This window comes from Falco peregrinus, chromosome 6, assembly GCF_023634155.1.
Source record: "Falco peregrinus isolate bFalPer1 chromosome 6, bFalPer1.pri, whole genome shotgun sequence".
NCBI lineage: Eukaryota > Metazoa > Chordata > Aves > Falconiformes > Falconidae > Falco > Falco peregrinus.
The window spans coordinates 15856374-15869068 of record NC_073726.1 but is presented as its reverse complement, the minus strand read 5'-3'; the positions used below and the strand labels follow the sequence as shown (position 1 = coordinate 15869068).

The 12695-nt window shown below is 47.0% G+C and overlaps 1 pseudogene; it reads left to right on the top strand.

Moving 5' to 3' along the window:
• The first annotated feature begins 1775 nt into the window (after positions 1-1775).
• Positions 1776-12166, top strand: LOC101912530 (butyrophilin subfamily 1 member A1-like; annotated as a pseudogene).
• The last annotated feature ends 529 nt before the right edge of the window (positions 12167-12695 follow it).

Below are 12695 nucleotides of genomic sequence, written 5' to 3'. Positions count from 1 at the left end.
AAAACTTTCTTCTCCTTTTTATCCTTCAGGTTTTCTGACTCCCGGCCGTCCTGCCAACATTTAGCGCTCTCAGAAGACTCTCCATAGCCAGGTTCTTGGAAAAGGGATGTCCTGGAGCATTCACACGTGGTGGTGTGAAAATACAGATTGTTTGGTTGTGTTTTTTTAATTTGTTTTGGGGGTCTGGAATTTTTTTTGGGGGGGGTTCTTTTTATCTTTAAAAGATGATATAATATAATAAATATAATAAGAAAAGAAAAGTAGAGAAAGGAAAATAAAAGTAGAGAAAAGAAAATAAAAGATAAATAAAATAAAATAAAATAAAATAAAATAAAATAAAAGAAAGAAAAGAAAAGAAAAGAAAAGAAAAGAAAAGAAAAGAAAAGAAAAGAAAAAAAAGAAAAAAGAAGAAAAGAAAAGAAAAGAAAAGAAAAGAAAAGAAAAGAAAAGAAAAGAAAAAAAAGAAAAGAAAAGAAAAGAAAAGAAAAGAAAAGAAAAGAAAAGAAAAGAAAAGAAAAGAAAAGAAAAGAAAAGAAAAAAGAAAAGAAAAGAAAAAAGAAAAGACTATAAAATAACCTCCTAGGAACCTCCACTAGGACACTGGATACAAGGAGTATCTCCATCACCCAAGGAGTTTTGCTCAACACTCAGTTGGACCTACTCTCCAACACCCTCCAAGATAATTAAAGAAAAATATATTTTTTTCCTCTTTTCAACACCTGGTACTGGCGCGTTGGCATTAAATCCCACAGCCATGTAGCAAAGGTGACTCTTGGAGGAGCATGAGGTTTGCAAGATGGTCTTGCCAGAGACTAAGACTGAAGGAAGGACGGAGAAGATGCCTGAAAATGAACGTGCGGGACGATGGAGCCTACGATGGCATTGAGAACGCGAGGTGTGAGGTTTTCTCACGCAAATCTTGGTGTTCCCCAGACAGAGTCACCTTTGACGAGGTGAATTCCAGGGGTCCATCTTGCAGCCTCATCGGTGATGACCTTGTCTGGAAAATGGGCAGAAGGAAAGCATGGATTAACTTTCTTAGGGATGCAGGCGAGGGGAAGGATTGTCGGGATTGTAGCAGCTCAACTGGACGCCTCGTATCATCAGGTGGTGCCGCCGATGCCCAGGAGTGCAATATTCTGCCCAGGAGATTTTTAATGGAATTCTGTCTGCCTTTTGGGCTCCCCTGCCGGCGCTGCTGAATGCGATGCATCTTCGAAGAAATCGAGGGCGGAACATTTGGGGTCTGACGAATGCTCCTGGTGTATCTGGCCTGCATGGTGGGAGATGGGATAGATGAGGGGGGGAAAGGTGCTGAACAGGAGGCTTTGAAGTGGGAAGGAAAGGGAAGGGGAAGGGGAAAGGGGAAGGGGAAAGGGAAAGGGGAAAGGGAAAGGGGAAGGGGAAGGGGAAGGGGAAGGGGAAGGGGAAGGGGAAGGGGAAGGAAAGGAAAGGGAAAGGGAAAGGGAAAGGGAAAGGGAAAGGGAAAGGGAAAGGGAAAGGGAAAGGGAAAGGGAAAGGGAAAGGGAAAGGTAGAGAAAAGTAGAGAAAATGAGAGGAAAGGAGAGGAAAGGAGAGAAAAGGAGAGAAAAGGAAAATTATATATTGTCTTATTATTTCTATATCTCACAATGCTCTGTTTCTTGCGTGGTCATACTTCCAACTTCGAATCACCCTAGCGAGTGATGAGCTCATGCAACACCCCGTGCTGGTTTCCCCGCCTCCCCTTCATGCCATTCTCTTAATTCCACGTAATTTCCAGAAAGCCGTACTAGAAAAACGAGTCGTGCTGCGCAAGAGGGTTTGAAACATAATCCGCTCGTGGACTTTGGATCTACCATTGGCAAGTCAAACCTTTGGATCTCTCCTACTAGAGAGTGTTGGCACCTGTGGGCTGAGGCGTTGCACCCAAGAGCAAAACCTTGCTCATGGTGAAAGTTCAGCACTCAAGACTTGCAAGATTTCATAAGGAAATTAAAGTCCATCCCCTCTACAGACATGGAAAAGGAAAGGCTGTACGTACAGGTAACATGAGCCAAATGCCCCTCACTTCCATAATCCATGGGGAATTTCAAAGGGATCCTCTGGATCTCGCTCTTCAGGTAAGGAATTGAAGGGCGGCTGCAAGAGAATTGCGCGCGGCAAGGTTTCCAGAGGGGGTTGCATGAATATTGAGCTGGTGGTTTGCTATTTATAGACCCAGGGAATTATTCCAGCCTGGAATTAAAAGGCTTTTTCCTTGCTTGGATCGGTGGGAACGCGCTTGTGAGTGCCACTGTTAAATAATGTTATAATCAACTTGTTAAAGCTCGTTTGCATTTCTTTTTATTTCCCGCCTTGCTGTAATGAATAAAATGCACTGCTTACTGAAGCACAAGGAATGCCTACATCTGACCGACAGTTTTCATTTGGAATCCGTTGCTATCCACCAGCAACTTTTATTAAGGAAATTAATTGCTGAAACGCTGATGGTTGGCGGTGAGGTTGCTCCAAAGAGCATGTTTGCGGCAGGAGTTGTGATGGTTGGGGTTGGTTGGAGGGCTGCAACGGGCTGATTCCGAGATTCCGAGACATCTTTCCATTTTTTTTTTAAATTTAAATTTTAAAAATTTAAAATTTTTAAAAAGCAAATTTATTTGCTTTTTTTTTTTGTCAGAAGTATAGACTTGCTGTGTGTTTGCCTGGTGGTCTGTATACCAATAAGGCTGACTTCTGATGTATACCACGATATAATTATCTTCATTAATCAAGTATAACTCAGGTATAAATTTATCCTGCTGATAATCAGTATGAAGGATAGAGATTTTGATGTTCATCTATGCGCAAGCAATAAACCTTTGTGAGATTTTCCAGCTGGCAAATTGTGCAAATCTGCAGCATTTATTTTGTCTTTCCTTTTTCAAAAATAATATTTTCTTGGCGTCTGGGAGCTCGTAGCTTTCTTTGGAGGACGGTAAACTAGAAATAAAGCAAAAGCAAACTAAACCAGGCTCTGTAGCTTTGCTGCAGGGGGATTTTTTAAGCCTTTTTATGCTTTCTTTGTTCATTCTACATCTTGGAAATGCTGACTGTACGGGGCCAAAAGTTAATCATCCAACAGAAAGGGCGATAAATGAGGGTAGGTCAGGACAAGGGGCATTCTGCAGCAGTTGTCTCTACTTTCAGTTTTTCAGAGCTCACACAAAAAGCCTCTAGGTGGAGGAAAATACTTATATTTTGCATTAAAAGAACTCTTGAAACATTGGGTGAGACCCTGCACCTACACTTACACCCCTAGAACACAGCATCCTCCCCGAGTTGCTCTACAGCAACTGACCAGTGGCTTCATCTTCCCTATGGATTCCTCCCCGAGTAGCCAAACATACTCGCTTCACTCAGGCACAATGGGTGAATTTCACCTGTTGCTGCTTTTCCTGACTCCGTGGGTCTGGAATAATCGTTGGAAGGCCAATGCATGCTGCATAGGTCAGGAACGCTCCCAGCTGAAGCGGTGGTTTCAAAGGGCACGCACATCCGCTAATGGTTGAAGCCTGTAAAAGTCTCATTCAAACCAGGAATGATGTGGAAATTCATGGTCTTCTGTCATTTTTGAAGACCCTTTCTCGAAATCCTCGCTTCTTCCTCCAACTACCCCCAACAACAGGTTTTGGCCAAGGAGGTATGAGTAGGAGGGACAACCTACGGAGTTTCAGTGCACTGTAGATGTTTTCTAGAACTTAGACAGGAATGAGCTTTTTAAAGACACTGCCAGCCTCAGGATTTCACCTACCTCAAGTTAGACACATCCTACTGGCTTTACATTTAGCTTTGTGTCGTCTAGAAAGATGTTGCTGTCCTGGCTAGAAGTTCCCCGAACACTGAGCATCTCATGGATGCTTGGGGACCAGGCATGGTCCAATACGGTGTTTTTCCAAGCCTCTCAAAAATAACCCTCTTTTCTCTGGTGGTCAAGCCTAAGCCTTAAAATCACTGCTTAATCAATTGACTTTCACTAAAACCAGCTTATTCTGTCCTTTTCCTAATGTCACTCAAAGGTACCTGAACATCTCTGAGGATTTGTCCTTGCATCACTCCATATAGAGCAATATATAGAAAACCTCATGGCTCCAGTTAGATCCACTCTTCCCATCATCTGTTCCGTGCTGGAAAAGATTGCAGTAAGTCCGTTAAGATTTACCCTGGATGTTCTGCTTCTTGATGTCTTACAAAACTACAAGGCAATGCGTTGCGGAGTTCAGCCGGCGACGACTCTTCCCATCATTATTTTCCTACAGCTTGTTGGTTTAGTCACAGGTAAATCCAGGTTCTGTTCTAGTCCCAGTTGGATTTTAGAAGAGGTTTGATTTCCAGAGTGTGTGGATAGAAAGGGAAGCATGGACCTGTTGGAGGGGGTCCAAATGAGGCACAAAATTGATCGGGGATGATGGTGAAACAGCTTTCCTGTGAGAGTTGGCGTTGTCCAACATGGAGAAGGCTCTGGGAAGACCTTCTTGAAGCCTTCCCATACTTAAAAGGGGCTTTCAAGAAAGACAGGGACACTTTTTAGTAGGACCTGTAGTGATAGATGAGGGGCAATGGTTTTACACTAAAAGTGGGCAGATCCAGTCTAGAAATAAGGAAGAAATGTTTGTTGGTGCTGGTGGTGGAACACTGGCACAGGTTGCCCATGGAGGTGGTTGCTGCCCCATCCCTGAGAACATCAAAGGTGAGGTTGGATGGGGCTCTGAGTGAAATGATCTGGTTGAAGATGTCCCTGTTCACTGCACGGGGGTTGGACTAGATCTTCTTTAAAGGTCCCTTCCAACCCCAACTATTCCATGATTCTAGGACAGGTAAGATTTACATCTCTTCTCTTCTTGCAGGCCAGTTTAGAATCACCCCTCCTAACAATCCTGTCATTGGAGTCATTGGAAATGAAGTCACCCTGCCCTGTCAGGTGGAAGTCACGGCAATGCCCGAGCAATTCTCCATTCAGTGGACATTTACTGGAAACTCCAAAAATATCAATGTGGTTGTTTACGATAGAAGAAAAACAGACACTTCAGTTCTTGAGGACCAGGCATACCAGGGCAGGACAAATTTTTTTCCATCTGGATTAAACAAGGGAAACGTGTCCCTTCACCTGAAAAACATCATGATCTTGGACAAAGGGAAATACACCTGCAGTGTCTTTTTTGAGCAATGGTATGATGCGGTGGTGGTTTACCTGGAAGTGGCAGGTGAGTGGAACAGCAGGCTTTTGCTCCTTCTTCCTCAGTCCAGTTGAGTAACAGAAAGGACTGAAGGGTGTCCATGGGCTGGATTCATCTCGCTTGCTTGAGAGAAAGTCTTGTCTTCTGTTTGTTGGAGCATCTTGGTTGGCTGGAGTTTCTTGGTTGGTTGGCTGGAGTGTCTTTGGTTGGTTGGCTGGAGCCTCTTGGTTGGTCAGCTGGAGCTTCATTGCTTGCCTGGAGCTTCTTGGTTGCCTGGAGCTTCTTTGGTTAGCTGGAGCTTCTTGGCTGGCTGGAGCTTCTTAGTTGACTGCAGCTTGGTTTTTTGCTGTTCTATAGCTAAAGGTGATGAGTCTTTGGTCTCCCTGGATGGTCACACGGGTCAGGGCATTGGCATCACCTGCAAGTCCCGGGGATGGTTTCCAGAGCCCAAAGTTGTTTGGCTGAACAGCAAAGGCCAGCCACGGCACGAGGCTGTGACCACCCAAAACGTGAAGACTTCTTCAGGGTTTTTTGATGTTGTGAGTTCCATGTGTGTTGAACCAGGCTCTGACAAGGAAGTCACCTGCAGCGTCATCAACAACCTGCTCAACGCAGGGTGTGAATCCCGAGTGCTGATTTCAGGTGAGTGACCTCCAGGCTCAGGACCCCTTGGTGGGCTGCTCCCTGGTGTCTCTCTATTGACCCTGGTGTGATGCCCCAGCACAAACACCCCGTCTTTAGGTGGCTAATGTGATAAGAAGTCCACCTTTACATCTTAGATCACTTGTTACCTTCAAGATCAATATAAAAAAGATAAAAAAGATAAATCCCGACACAGAGCTGCTGTTTGGGAGCACTGTGCAATTTGGAGAGGGAAAGGTTTAGAAGAGCTCACGAGGGAGGCAGTGAAGGAAATGTCACAACTAATCAAATGGCTCTAAACGCTTTGGCCGTGGGAGCCCGTCACAGCTATTTGGCAAACACCGGGTGAAAGCGACACCGTTTATATTTCACAGATGTCTTCTTTCCTTCCACTTCGCCCTGGATGACAGCCTTCCTCGTGATTTTATTCCTGGATATTGCTGTTGTTGCAGCTACAGGCTATAAACTGACCCGTAAGTATTTCCACCCCTAACAGCCAGGGCAGAAGTTTTCCCCTGAGATGCAAACCACTTGAAAACTCAATGTTTTAACGTCAAAGTCAGGAAGGGACGGATGGGAGGGAGAAGGAAAGAGGGAAAAATTAACAGTGGTGTAATTAAAAATGAGAGGTTTATATAGGGGCTGCATGTGTGAATGCCCAGGGAATCTTTTCCATGGCTATGAGATGCCACTTTCTATGAGCACCAACCTTTACGGGCACCGGATATTCTTTTAGTTTTTAGACTAGTGGATTTGGAAACATTGAAATTTGACTTCGATATTCCCAACGGACAGCTTGTTTAAAAAAATTACAACCTTTTTAACAGTTTCTTTGTTTTTCCAGGTAGTTTTAAGGAAACCCGTAAAGCAGGTGAGTAGCCAAGCACAGATATATATATATTATAGATAGATAGATAAAAAATATAGATTATAGATAGACAGATAGATAACATACATATATACAAATATATATAATATAAACCCATACAAACACCTTGTAGGAGAAATATTTATGCTTCTGAGCCAGCGACAGCCTCAGAATCAGTTTTTAGGCACGATAATAACGTGGGCATGATCAATATTTCAGTTTTTCAGAGCAGCAAGGTGAAAAAAAAAAAATACACATATATATATATGCACACATACTGAAATGTCCACATCAGCTGATGAATCCAAACCAAACTCTTTACTGCCTACCTACTTGCACGTGGAAGTCCCCCTCGCCACTCGCGTTTCTCCCGATGGTGAAGGTATAGAGGGGCTGCTTCAGTAGACAGTTGGCATTCCCAGAGCTCTTTTATCTTCAGGAATTCCCAAGGTCTGTTGCTGAGATAACCCTGTGTTAAAATGACTTGGTCTTTCTACAGAAGTGAGGGGTTCCACTTTCAACTAGCATTCCTGGGACGGGTATAATTTATTTTTTTATTGTTTTAAGATACTGAATAATTAATATTTTTTTTTCTTTTCAGTAACTTCAAAGAAGGCCATACTAGCAGGTAAATGCTCCTTGAAAATGGTGAGGATATCCCCAAGGCATAAAAAATCAAGGACACTCTCCTAGGGGGGGTTGGTTTGTTGGGCATGAAGCTCAAAAGTAGCAGCCATCGGCATAAAGGGGTCGGTGGCAATTAGTCCCATTGTCCTTTATAATTAAGAGGTGTTGACCCCTCCAGAGGCAGCCTGGAGTAGATCACTGGGGTAACCTTCTGCTGCTTGCAAGATGCTGAACGAACAGATCCAAGGTGATCCAGTACGACTGCGCTGAGGTCCTGAGGGATATCCCTAGGGATGTTGCAATGGCTCAGGCAATGCCACCATCCCCTGCCAGGCTCACACTCTAAATTTTTACGTTGTGATCCAGCAATCCGCGTGTTCTGATCTTTTGCCTCCTCCACTTTCGCCCGCTAGTAATTCTCCAAATTATTAGAGAAGAAAAAAAAATTAAATACCGAGGCTTGAGCCCTGGGCTGCCAAATTGCACCCCATGGCTTTGACCCAGGCAGTCGAGCGCGAAGAAATGAGCAGCACCCTCACAGTAAGGAATTTCTTACTAATTGCTAATTGAAATCGACCTTCTTTCTGTTGAAACCCATTCCCCCTCGCCCTGCCTGCCCCTGCCCTCCTCGCTGAGCATCTCCGCCTTCTCCTGAGCATCTCCAACCCCACCATTTCATGGTCACTGTGGCCAAGGCTGCCTTGGAGCTTCACATTTGCCACCAGCCCCTACTTGTTGGTGAGCACAAGGTCCAGCATAGCACCTCTCCTCCTTGGCTGGCCGGAGTGAGATGGATTGAGGTCCCCCTCCCATGGCAACTTCAGTTGAAAGTCCTCTTCACCAGCTCAGAAAGCCCACAGCCAGAGATGCTCTTCATGGACCCCATCATCTCCCCATCGATGAGGTTTCTCAAAGCAAATCCCATGGTCCAGGTGGCCTGATCCTTGTCTTGACTTGGGAGGTGAGGGATGGACTTCCTACCTCGACCCCAAGGGACCTACAAAGCAACCAGATGAGAGACATTCATCTTGTAGGTACCTAAAAGAGGTCAGGTGAAGGTCAACTCAGCTCTCCAGACAACAGTTAGGATCTCCTCCAAATTTCTCTGCTAATTCACCTCCTGGCTTATTTCATTTTGCAATTCTCCGTGCAACTGCACCTTGGTGACCTCAGCAAATAGATGAAGTCGATCGTGGGTGGTCCTATGTTGGTGCGTTCCTGGAGAAAAAGAAAGGAAAAGTATTCAAGAGAACGTTGCAATTAAAGTTTTGAAATCTGATTAAAATGTAGACATTAAGAATCATGTATCATTTCTTTCAGAAAAACAAGAATTGGAGAAAAAAATAGGTAAGAACACAGTTTCCCTGTTCCTTTGAGCACCTCTAGAGTGCATACTACTTACATCCCCAGAAGAGCAAATGAGAAGTAGATTTTTTATAGATTAAATATTCCTGGGTGAGTCTGTTCCCTTTAACAAGCATTTTTAGACCCGTTTTTGAGTATGATTATAAATTCCAAAATGATCCATTTCCCGATAAGCTTTAGGAATCAAGGGAAATGAAATAATTGAAAAGCTCAGCTCATCCTTTCTAACATCTAAATTCAACCAACTGGCCAGCCGGTAATGCTTTTTCTTTTTTCTTTGTTGTTTTGCTTGTTGATCAACGTAGAAATACAGAAGAAAACACAGGAAGCAGGTAAATATAGTTCTGCAATTAAGATAATGTCAATCAACTCTTACCAATAGGTGCAGATGAGAGAACAAAAAGAAGCTGCTTCGTAGGAAAGCCTAGCAACTTGCCTTCACTCAAATGATTCTTACTTCTTCCTTGTTTCTAGTCACCGTTAAAGGTTATTTTTTTAGTGTGGCTGCTCTTGCATGCTTTTCTGCCGCTGTGCAAACCCTCTACTGGGAGGCCTGCTGTCCCGCCCTGACCTGCTGCTCCTGATTTATTCCACTTCCCAGTCATTCCAACCACTGTAGCCAGCATCACAAAGCCCCCCCAGAATTACAGCTTGGATTCTATCCGGAGAAATATTGGCTTGGGATGTTGAGGGACGTACAACCAGTAGGGAAAACACCTTGTGGTGCTTCCCCTTCTCTCCCTGCTTCATCCCTTGATGGAGATGCCCAGCTGGAGGGGACACATATGGCAAAGACCCCCTTGGAGGTCAACTCTGTTTGGGTGAGGCACCCTCCTGAGCAGCAGGCGCAGACTTCAGGGCAACTCAAGTCATTAATTTGACTTACAAATCGCAAGCGTTGGGTTGTGCCTGTGAACAGCAAGTAGATAAATGGCCTGAGAGGACAGATGGAAATACAGCAAGGAGGATGCTAGCGGTGCCCTCAATACTCATCAGCAACATTGCTAATTGCATCCTGAGGATTCAAAGCATAGATACCTGCGTTGGGTCGCTTACAGCTGTGTACTGAACCATTCCGCCTTCATTTGGGTGGGAATTCCGCTGTTGGTACCGGGATCTATAGGTTCTGCTGGGATGCATGACTAAGGCGAGAAGGGCAGGAAAAAGAAAGAATAAAAAGAGTGCCATCCCTCCAAAGTGTAGAGACTGTGCAGCATAGGGCCATTAACACCTGGCTTTTATCCACAATGTATGCTTATAGGAATTTGAGACGACAAGTTTTCACGCAGCACATTTTAAAGGAAAACATCAATCCAGGATTTGCACCGCGATAAAAATAATTCCTGCCGATCTCACCCCTTCATCGTTATCTCCTCGAGTTTTCATTGCACTAATTCCTGTTGTTCCTTTACAGAAATGTCCAATGACAGTAATCAGATCGGTAAGAAAACATCTTGTAAAAAAATTATATTTTTAACATTTTTTTATAAATTTTGATATAGAAATATAAATGTTGATAAAAATATATTTTTATCAACCTTATGATCAATAAAGCAAGTGTTCAGATGAGCCCGACTATGCCAGCCATGAGGTTGAAGCCAAAGCAAATCTCTCTCCACAGTGAGGTTTGCATTTCTCTTTCCAGAGGTGCTCTGGGCTATGAATAATCCTCCTTCCAGGAAGTTTTTCTTCCTTAAAAATTCAACCAAAGCTACAGACACCTACGGCACATCCCGTGTTTTCCCCTTACAAATCGCATCCCCATCCAACATTCCAATGGCAGGCAAGAAATTAATTTCCTCCACCCAGCCCAGATGGCCGACTTCATGTCCTCCAAACTGTTCACCCTGCCATGAAGCCTCCAAAATTTAAAGCACACAAATTTTAAAAAACTCCTGGCACCGGCACGTCGCTAGAGCTCTGACTATGGGGAGCTGCCCGACTACCTGAAAAAGCCCTCACAAAAATCCATTTTATTAATTAAAGCAACTTTCCCTTTCAGATCAACTGAAACTGGAATGTGGTAAGTGGTTTAAAAGTTTTATTTTAAGGGTGTATGTATGGGTAAATGAAGCCAGCCCCTGGGTAGAATCGTGATGATGATAATTGCACATCGATAGAAACACAGCAGGAGACAAGGACCCAGAGCGTAATAGATCCGTAGAATGCTATTCTGTCTTTCCTTCCCGTAGGATTTTGGGAAGCCCGGAGCCACGCAGGTAAGCGGGTGGGAGGAGGGGGGTGAAAATTCCCCGGCCAAATGTCCAAGCCACCCCCAGGTGGCAACGCCGCGGCGTGGGGGATGTACCAGCTGCGCTGGGGTCACAGCAATATCCCGGGCTTGGCTGATGGGAAAAGGGTCCGGGATGATGGGAAGAGGGAGGGAAGGGGCTGCTGGGATGCGTCACCTCCCGGGCTGGGATGCGGGGACAGTGCTGGAGGGGACGGGGCGACGGATGGGGAAGGGAAGGAGATGCCCTGTGGAGGGCGGGGAGGACGCGCGCCCCGCAGGGGACGTGGCCGCGAGCACCGCGGTGCCCCTCGGGCCATCGGCGGCTGCGGGGAACGCAGGAATTCCTGCTGGAGTCACGCCAGGACGGCTCCCAGCCGGGAACACTTCACCCGTAGCCCCGCGCCCACCAGCTCACCGGCCCATCCTCCCGTTGCCCTCCAGTTCCCGTGAGGCCGGATCCCGACGGCCGAGTCCTGGAGCTGCGGGTGCCGGCGGCCCCGGGCGCGGAGAGCGAAGCGTCGGACCCCGCCGGCACCTGCGCCGGCTCCACAGTCCCCGTGCTGGTGGGGAAGGAAGGGTTTGCAGCCGGGAAGCACTACTGGGAGGTGGCGGTGGGCGATGGGCAGGACTGGGTGCTGGGGGTGCTGGGGGACGCGGGGGGGGCAGGGGGAGGAGGGGGCGCCCTGCGGGGAGGGGGAGGGCTGCTGGGCGCTGCACAGCTCCCGGGGGCAGGTTTACTCCAGCGGCGGAGGCAGCGGCAGCGAGAGGCTGCAGCGGGGGGCTGCGGTGGTCGGGGTGCTCCTGGACCTGGAGGGAGGGCAGGTGAACTTCTACGACGTGGAGCAGATGGCCGTCATGGTGCCAGCGCCCCTGCGGCTCGGGAAGGGACGCGCGGGACGGTTCTACCCGTTCCTGTCCCGACGGGAAGGGACGGACACACCGCGCATCCTCCCGGTCTCCACCCCTCCCCCGCTGAAGCTGCTTTAAAGACACCCACGGGCTGAGGGAGAGACCCTGCCCTGGGAAGAGGAAGGGGAACGGCAGATCCGAGACGTCGGTGATGTACAGCGGAAGGAGGCGACGCCAGAGGCTGCAACAGGGGGAACGAACTGGGAAAGGAAAAACCAACCGGCCGAAAGGAGACCGGACTCGGATTCAGCCACCGCCAGGCAGGATCCCAGTCCCAGCAGAGCTCGTGGAAGCCTGACCAGGACACCGGCGCGTTCGGTTGCTCCGGGATAACGGCACTTTAGGGGATGTCGTGCCTTTCCCTCTGCCGGCAACGCGCGTGGTACCCAGCGCTCCGCCGACGTCGGGCTGAGCACCTCCGCCAGCGCCAGGCGAGCCCCGTCCTGCCGCTGCCGTATCCAGCAGTGGAATAAAACGTCTTTTGAAAGGAAAAGAGCGGCGTCTTTTATCATCGTGACCCTGCAGCTCATTGGGACGTTTAGGGCAGGAAGAGTTAAAGGAGAGGGCACGTGTTCCAGCAGGGCACTGAGGGTGCCTTGTTTCCCTGCGAGGCTGCGAGGGGTTGACCCTCCCTCCTCCTCACTGGGGGGAAACTGGGAGGAACTGGAAGCAGGAAACTGATGGGTAACAGTACAGATGGAGCAATCACTCACTAATTGGGTAAAAAGAGATTAGGTTGGGGGGATTTAACCCAATTTACTGCAAGTTGGCAAAAAATATTCCATTACTGGTTTGGGTATGGGGAAATGAAAGACAGAGGAAGTTTCCAATCCACTTCCACCCTTTCCCACGCTCTCCC